Source organism: Heterodontus francisci, chromosome 7, assembly GCF_036365525.1.
Source record: "Heterodontus francisci isolate sHetFra1 chromosome 7, sHetFra1.hap1, whole genome shotgun sequence".
NCBI lineage: Eukaryota > Metazoa > Chordata > Chondrichthyes > Heterodontiformes > Heterodontidae > Heterodontus > Heterodontus francisci.
In genome coordinates, this window is record NC_090377.1 from 101613257 (window position 1) to 101621481 (window position 8225).

Consider the following 8225-nt stretch of genomic DNA (forward strand, 5'->3'; position numbering starts at 1 on the left):
TAATTCAGTCCCACTACTCCACAGGTAATAGCATATCAAATAAAGTTTCCCACCTACCAAGAATAGCCAAATTAAACACTCAATTTTCCCCCCCAGAATAAAGCACACCAAACCAGGTTTCTTTAAACAACAACAACAATATTAGAAAAGAAATTATAGGTCTTAACTACTCATGAGATAAATCATAATTATGAAAAAAAAACTCCTTAACCCTCATGCACACACACATTCAAAAAGAAACCAGTTAACTGGGGAGAAAGGATTTTTGATTTACAGCTGTTTTTTAAGGAATACTAAAAATAATTGAGGTTCATGGTCTGGTCGGGTGTTTTTGGTATGGTGAGGTATCCCAGAGTCAAATAGTTGGATGCCACTCGAAGTATCTCCAGGTGAGGTTGAATAGTCTGTGATGGGTAGGCATTCATAGCAATTTAGCTGCAGCAGGCGTCACATAGGTCTTCCATCAGAGGTGTAGTTTTATTTATTTAGAGATACAGCACTGAAACAGGCCCTTCGGCCCACCGAGTCTGTGCTGACCATCAACCACCCATTTCTACTAATCCTACACTAATTCCATATTCCTACCACATCCCCACCTGTCCCTATATTTCCCTACCACCTACCTATACTAGGGGCAATTGCTAATGGCCAATTTACCTATCAACCTGCAAGTCTTTGGCATGTGGGAGGAAACCGGAGCACCCAGAGGAAACCCACGCAGACACAGGGAGAACTTGCAAACTCCACACAGGCAGTACCCAGAATTGAACCCGGGTCGCTGGAGCTGTGAGGCTGCGGTGCTAACCACTGTGCTGCCCATAGCAACAGGTCTGCTTGGGTTTTGAAGCAGCAGTCTAGTAGTAGAAAAATTCTTCAGATTTCAGGATTTCATAGAACACAGAAAGCAGCAGGAATCTCACTGGATGCAGGAATTCTTCGGAGACCGGAGGCAACAGGAATCTGCCATCTTTCAAATGCAGGATTCCTTTTCACGAGATGCAAGTCTCCTTGACAGAGAGAGGGAACGCTATGCTGGGTCTTTTCTCTCTTGCTCCAGGCCAAGATTTCAAATACCTACCCTTTATCCAATTCACAGGCTTTTTAAAGGGTCCAAGGTGAAAAAAGAACCTTCCTGAACATGGTCACATATCCAGACACAGTGGGCTGCATTTTAAGACACCACTGCCGAAATAGGCACAGTGCATAAAAAAATGTGGCCTGCACACATGGGGTCAATGTCGCGGAGCTTCCACGATTGCAAATGCAGCAGCTCATTACAATGTCTGGGGCGGCCACCCCACCCCAGCATCATGTGGAGGGGGCGGGGTGCCATTTTTAAAGGGCTTACAGCCCTCAATGAGCATTTGAAATTTAAAGGGTCAGTTACTGCAAAGTTTTGTAAAAATTAATAAAATAACCTTTCCATGCACTCTTCCCCCGGCCCTCCCTCAATAGCATATCACAACATTCCTGCCCTTTTCCTCTCCCCCTACACCCACCACCCCCCCACCCCCAGAATACCTACCTTGAAAATTTGACCTTCCCCCCCACCACAAAGTTCAGAACCTTTGTCCTTTACCCCTTCCCATCACTCTCCCCAACCAATCCGCAGCGTTGTAACCCTGCTACCCCACTCCCACACAGAAAAAAATCACCTCCTCACAGGGGTCGTGCCTCATTACGCCAAATGGGGATTCGAAGGCGCGGCATTGTCGGCCGCCAGAAGAAAGATTGTAATGTGGTGGTTGAATCGCTGCAGCCTGCACAGTAAGGAGGCATTAACATTGTAATGCAGGTCCTGTTGTCGAGCGGTGGGGCGGCTGCCACAAGGCCTCGCCACTGCCGTTGTGATCAGTAAGGGACCTGTCGGTGGTGGGCCTCCTCCGTTGCAATTTTCATTGCCGCCCTGCCACCGTTCCCAGCCTTTAAAATCCAGCCCAGTGTCCCTCCAGTTCAAAAGCTGCTCTGAAGAAACGTCAAACCCCTGTGGTTTCCTTGAAACTGCTGGCCTTCCCGTCCTTGTACAAGTTCAACTCCCTTTCAAGACATCCATAAAGTTCAACTCTTGAACTGAACTTCCTTTCAAAACATTGCAGGAATTCCAATTATTTACAGGTGTCTTCCACTGAGCAAGAAGAATCTTTTTCTCAGTTTTTTAAAAACACATAGAAGTCCAAGATTTTAGTACAAAAACCTTTTATAACAATATGTAGAATTGGCATTATTTCTGTTAGTGTTTTTATGGCTTCATTTCATTTCTATTTAATTTTAGGAAAGGTGAAAACCTTTTGTTAGTTTATCTGTGGAACTAATACCTTGATTACTAATCATTATTTTATTCTTCCATTTTAAAACTAATCTTTGTCCATCTTTCTGAGGGCATATACTATCTTCATCCAATTCTGCAAGTGGTCTTGGTCTGCGACTGGAGCCACAACAACAGTCCATGGAGTACTCCCTATTAATCTTTCACTGTAGGGAGATGTTTACCTCCAGTTGGCACTTCCCTGCAATAGTACAGCCAAAAGGAAGATTTGAAAAAATAACTTATTCCCAAGCCTTTTCCAATTCTATTCTTTACTTAGCTAATTAGTGAGCCACCTCATGAGTTAGTTAATTAACATTAATGAGTTTAGCTTCATTTTCCTCTGTGCAAGTGTTTCATGTCACTCTGTAAGCCTTGATTGAGATTGTATGGGGAATCCTGGACTTAGCTTTTAACATAACCTTTTTAGGGTGCACAAAATTGTATTGTAAAATAAATTCCATGAAAGGTTATGAATATGCCTGAACTGTCATATTTTCTACACAAGATTCTGAGACATGGGTTCACACCCTGAATTGCCTATAAGGTGTCACTCAAGAAGCTCGACACCATCCAGAACAAAGCAGCCCACTTGATTGGCACACCATGCAAAACATTCACTCCCTCCACCACCGATGCATAGTGGCAGCAGTGTGTACCATCTACAAGATGTACTGCAGCAACGCACCAAGGCTCCTTAGACAGCACCTTCCAAACCCACGACCTCTACCACCTCGATGGACAAGAGCAGTAGATGCATGGGAACATCACCTGCAAGTTGCCCTGCAAGTCACACACCATCCTGACTTGGAACTATATCGCAGTTCCTTCACTGTCGCTGGGTCAAAATCCTGGAATTCCCTTCCTAACAGCACTGTGGGTGTATCTACCTCACATGACTGCAGCGGTTCAAGAAGGCAGCTCACCACCACCTTCTCAAGGGCAATTAGGGATGGGCAATAAATGCTGGCATAGCCAGTGATGCCCACATCCCATGAATGAATAAAAAAAAAAGAGTTGTTGATGTCAGCTACACTGCTTTGCCAGATGTTTCGTCATAGAGAGGCTCCAGAAAGCTACATCTGTCAGCTTCCTAGCAGATACGTATGAAATATTGTTACTGGAACCAAGTCTGTATGCAATTTTGGCAAACAAAGATACATGGCAGAGGGAAATTAAGATTAAATTACACAATGACTTCTGTAAGGATAGTGAGATGAACTTGTGTAATGTGTTAACAAAGTCTGGAATGAGGAAATGGCATTTAGTCAATTAGGCCCGCTCCATTTCAAATCAGACTACCCTGCTCTTTCACCCCCTTCCCAGTTCACCTCTTACTTTAAGAAACCTTCCTTGAATAACATTAAGCAGTGCGGTTGGTTTTATAATAGTATGGATTGTCTAAATGGGTTACATTAGCAATAGGCAGAAGAATTAAGAATTAATAGGCAAATTATCCTAATGTATGCTTGCACACTTCCTGGTGGATATAGAGAGGTACTAATGTAACTGTTGGTTGAGGCTTAGCACGGGTGTTAAAAATATATGAAAGGTAAAAGTGTAGCTAAAGTGAGTCATAGAGTCGTACAGCATAGAAACAGGCCCTTCGGCCCACCGGGTCCATGCCGACCATAATGCCTATCTATACTAATCCCACCTGCCTGCATTAATTCCATATCCCTCTATGCCTTGCTCATTCAAGTACCTGCCTAGATGCCTCTTAAATGTTGCTACTGTTCCTGCCTCCACCACTCCTCAGGCAGCTCATTCCAGATACTCAGTATTCTTTGTGTGAAAAATTTACCCCTTTGATCCCCTTTAAACCTCCTCCCTCTCACCTTAAATCTATGCCCTCTAGTTTTAGTCACCCTACCATGGGAAACAGACTCTGGCTATCTACCCTATCTATGCCTCTCATAATTTTATATACCTCTATCATGTCCCCTCTCAGCCTCCTTCGCTCCAGGGAAAACAGACCCAGCCTATCCAATCTCTCTTTATAACTGCAACCAGGCAACATCTTTGTGAATCTTTTCTGCACCCTCTCTAGCTTAATCACATCTTTTCTGTAGTGCGTAGACCAGAACTGCACACAGCACTCCAAATGAGGCCTAACCAACGTTATGTACAACTGTAACATGACGTCCCAACTCTTGTAACATGACGTGAGCATTGGTTCTTTAGAGGGTGAGACTGGGGAATTAATAATGGGAAACAAGGAAATGGCTGAGGCTTTGAACCAGTATTTTGTATCCATCTTCACAGTAGAAGACACAAAAAGCATCCCAAGAATAGTACAAAATCAGGAGATAAAAGGGATGGAGAACTTAAAACTATCACTAGAGATAAAGTAATGGGAATACTAATGGGATCAACTTAATTTAAAACTACTACAAGAGATAAAGTAATGGGATTAAAGGCTGGCAAGTTCCCTGGACCTGATGGCCTGCATCCTAGGGTCTTAAAAGAAATGGCTGCAGAGATAGTGGATGCATTGGTTGTAATCTTCCAAAATTCCCTAGATTCTGAAAAGGTCCCAGCAGATTGGAAAACAGCAAATGTAACAACACTATTCAAGAAAGGAGGGAGACAGAAAGCTGGAAAGTATAGGCCAGTTAGCCTAACATCTGTCAGGAAAATGCTGGAATCCATTATTAAAGAGGTAGTAGCAGGACATCTAGAAAATCACAACACAATCAGGCAGGGTCAAGATGGTTTTGTGAAAGAGAAATTGTGTTTGACAAACTTATTAGAGTTCTTTGAGAATGTAACAAGTAGGGTGGATAAAGGGGAGCCAGTAGATGTTGTGTATTTGAATTTCCAAAAGACATTTGATAAGGTGCCAAATGAAAGGTTATTACACAAGAGCTCATGGTGTTGGGGTGATATATTAGCATGGATAGAGGACTGGCTAACAGGAAACAGAGTCAGAATAAATGGGTCATTTTCAGGATGGCAAAATAACTAGTGGAGTGCCACAGGTATCAGTGCTGGGGCCTCAACTATTTATGGTCTATATTAATGACTTAGATGAAGGGACTGACTGTATTGTAACCAAATTTGCTGACAGTACGTAGATAGGTAGGAAAGCAAGTTGTGAGGAGGATACAAAGACTCTGCAAAGGGATTGCTAGGTTAAGTGAGTGGGCAAAAATTTGGCAGATGGAGTATAATGCGGGAAAATGTGAGGTTTTCCGCTTTAACAGGAAGAATAGAAAAGTAGAATATTACTATTTTTTATTCATTTATGGGATGTGTGCATCACTGGCTAGGCAAGCAATCATTGCCCATCCCTAATTGCCCTTGAGAAGGTGGTGGTGAGCTGCAATCTTGAACCGCTGCAGTCCATCTGAGGTAGGTACACCCACAATGCTGTTAGGAAGGGAATTCCAGGATTTTGACCCAGCGACAGTGAAGGAACTGCGATATAGTTCCAAGTCAGGATGGTGTGTGACTTGCAGGGGAACTTGCAGGTGGTGGTGTTCCCATGCATTTGCTGCCCTTGTCCTTCTAGTTGGTAGTGGTCGTGGGTTTGGAAGGTGCTGTCTAAGGTGGCTTGATGCGTTGCTGCAGTGCATCTTGTAGATGGTACACCCAGTTGCCACTGCGCGTCGCTGGTGGAGGGAGTGAATGTTTGTGGATGGTGTGCCAATCAAGTGGCTGCTTTGTCCTGGATGGTGTCGAGCTTCTTGGGTGTTGTTGGAGCTGCACCCATCCAGGCAACTGGAGAGTATTCCACCACACTCCTGACTTGTGCCTTGTAGATGGTGGACAGGCTTTGGGGAGTCAGAAAGTGAGTTACTTGCCGCAGGAGTCTAGTCTCTGACCTGCTCTTGTAGCCATAGTATTTATATGGCTACTCCAGTTCAATTTCTGGTCAGTGGTAAGCCCCAGGATGTTGATAGTGGAGGATTCAGTGATGGTAATGCCATTGAATATCAAGCGGAGATGGTTAGATTCTTTCTTGTTGGAGATAGTCATTGCCTGGCACTTGTGTGGCGCAAATGTTACTTGCCACTTATCAGCCCAAGCCTGTATATTGTCCTGATCTTGCTGCATTTCTACACGGCTGCTTCAGTATCTGAGGAGTCGTGAATGGTGCTGAACATTGTGCAATCATCAGCGAACATCCCCACTTCTGACCTTATGATTGAAGGAAAGTCATTGATGAAACAGCTGAAGATGGTTGGGCCTAGGACACTACCCTGAGGAACTCCTGCAGTGATGTCCTGGAGCTGAGATGATTGACCTCCAACAACCAGAACCATCTTCCTTTGTGCTCGGTATGACTCCAACCAGCGGAGAGTTTTCCCCCGATTCCCATTGACTCCAGTTTTACTAGGGCTCCTTGATGCCATACTCAGTCAAATGCTGCCTTGATGTCAAGGGCAGTCACTCTCACCTCACCTCCTTACTTGCATGGAGAGAGACTGCAGGATGCTGTGGTACAGAGGGACCTGAGTGTCCTTGTACACGAAACACAAAAAGTCAGCATGCAGGTATTTAGGAAGGCAAATGGAATACTGGCCTTTATTGCAGGGGAATGGAGTATAAAAGTACAGAAGTCTTCCTACAGTTGTACAGGGCATTGGTGAGACCGCACCTAGAGTACTGTGTACAGTTTTGGTCACCTTATTTAAGGAGGGACATACTTGCATCGGAAGTAGTTCAGAGAAGGTTCACTTGGTTTATTCCTGGGATTAGGGGTTTGTTTTATGAGGAAAGGTTGAGCAGGTTGGGCCTATATTCATTGGAGTTTAGAAGATTGAGAGGTGATCTTATTGAAACATATAAGATTCTTAGGGGGCTTGACAGGGTAGATGCTGAGAGGATGTTTCCCCTTTGGGCGGCGGGGGGAGGGGGTGGGGAATCAAGAACAAGGGGCACAGTTTCAAAATAAGAGGTCTTCCATTTATATGGAGCTGAGGAGGAATTTCTTCTCTCAGAGGGGTATTACTCTCTTCCATGTGAGCAGTTGAGAGAATGGGTTAAAGAAAATTAAAATGCACTTGTAAGAATTTTTAAAACAAATAGATGCAGCACCAATACTTCAGCCTTTTTGCAACTGAGTCTGAGTCTCAGTCTGCAGTGACTTATCATTGAAAAGTAAATGAAGCTTTGCAAAACAATGGCAGGCAACTGTAACATAATACAAGAACTCATCTACCAAAGGCAGTTATTTCCCACCTGTGTTTTATTTTTCTCCTTTCTTGAAGGTGTTGACTTTCTCACTGATACTTAATTGCACAGCTATTGTGTATTTCTCGTGGTTATTATTCACATGGTACCTAAACTTGATCCTGTTCCCACTCACATGCAGGCTCTGTTTAGTGGGTGATTGTATAGCAACTGTTTAGGTTGTTTACAGGAAATGGAAGTATTTGCCATTCCTTCACTGTCGTGAGGTCAAAATCCTGGAACTCCCTTCCTAACAGCACTGTTGTTGGTGTACATACACCCCAAGGACTGCAGCAGTTCAAGAAGGCAGCTCACCACCACCTTCTCAATGGCAATTAGGGATGGACAATAAATGCTGGCCTAGCCAACGACGCCTACATCTCCCGTACAAATTTTAAAAATATTTGAATGGGTTGTCTTTTTGATGTCCCAATGGCATCTGAAACAAATAAACAATATATAATGCGTGTTGTCAGTTCTTAGCTGTCCCATGGATAATATCCTCTTCCCTAACCCAGGTTGTTAAGGCCAATTCTTGCTTCAGCTCAGGGCAAGAAGCTCACCACAGACTAACGATTGAACTGTGAGTTTCAGAGATGATATTTTGACTGAATTGCCAGGACATCTGTTCAGAGCTTTATTTTAGTTCAGCAGCTTGATTGAAACAAATTACTCCAATTATTCTCATCCCTGATGCTGCATGCGTTTATTGAACTGACTCAGCAGAACTGGTAAATTTATC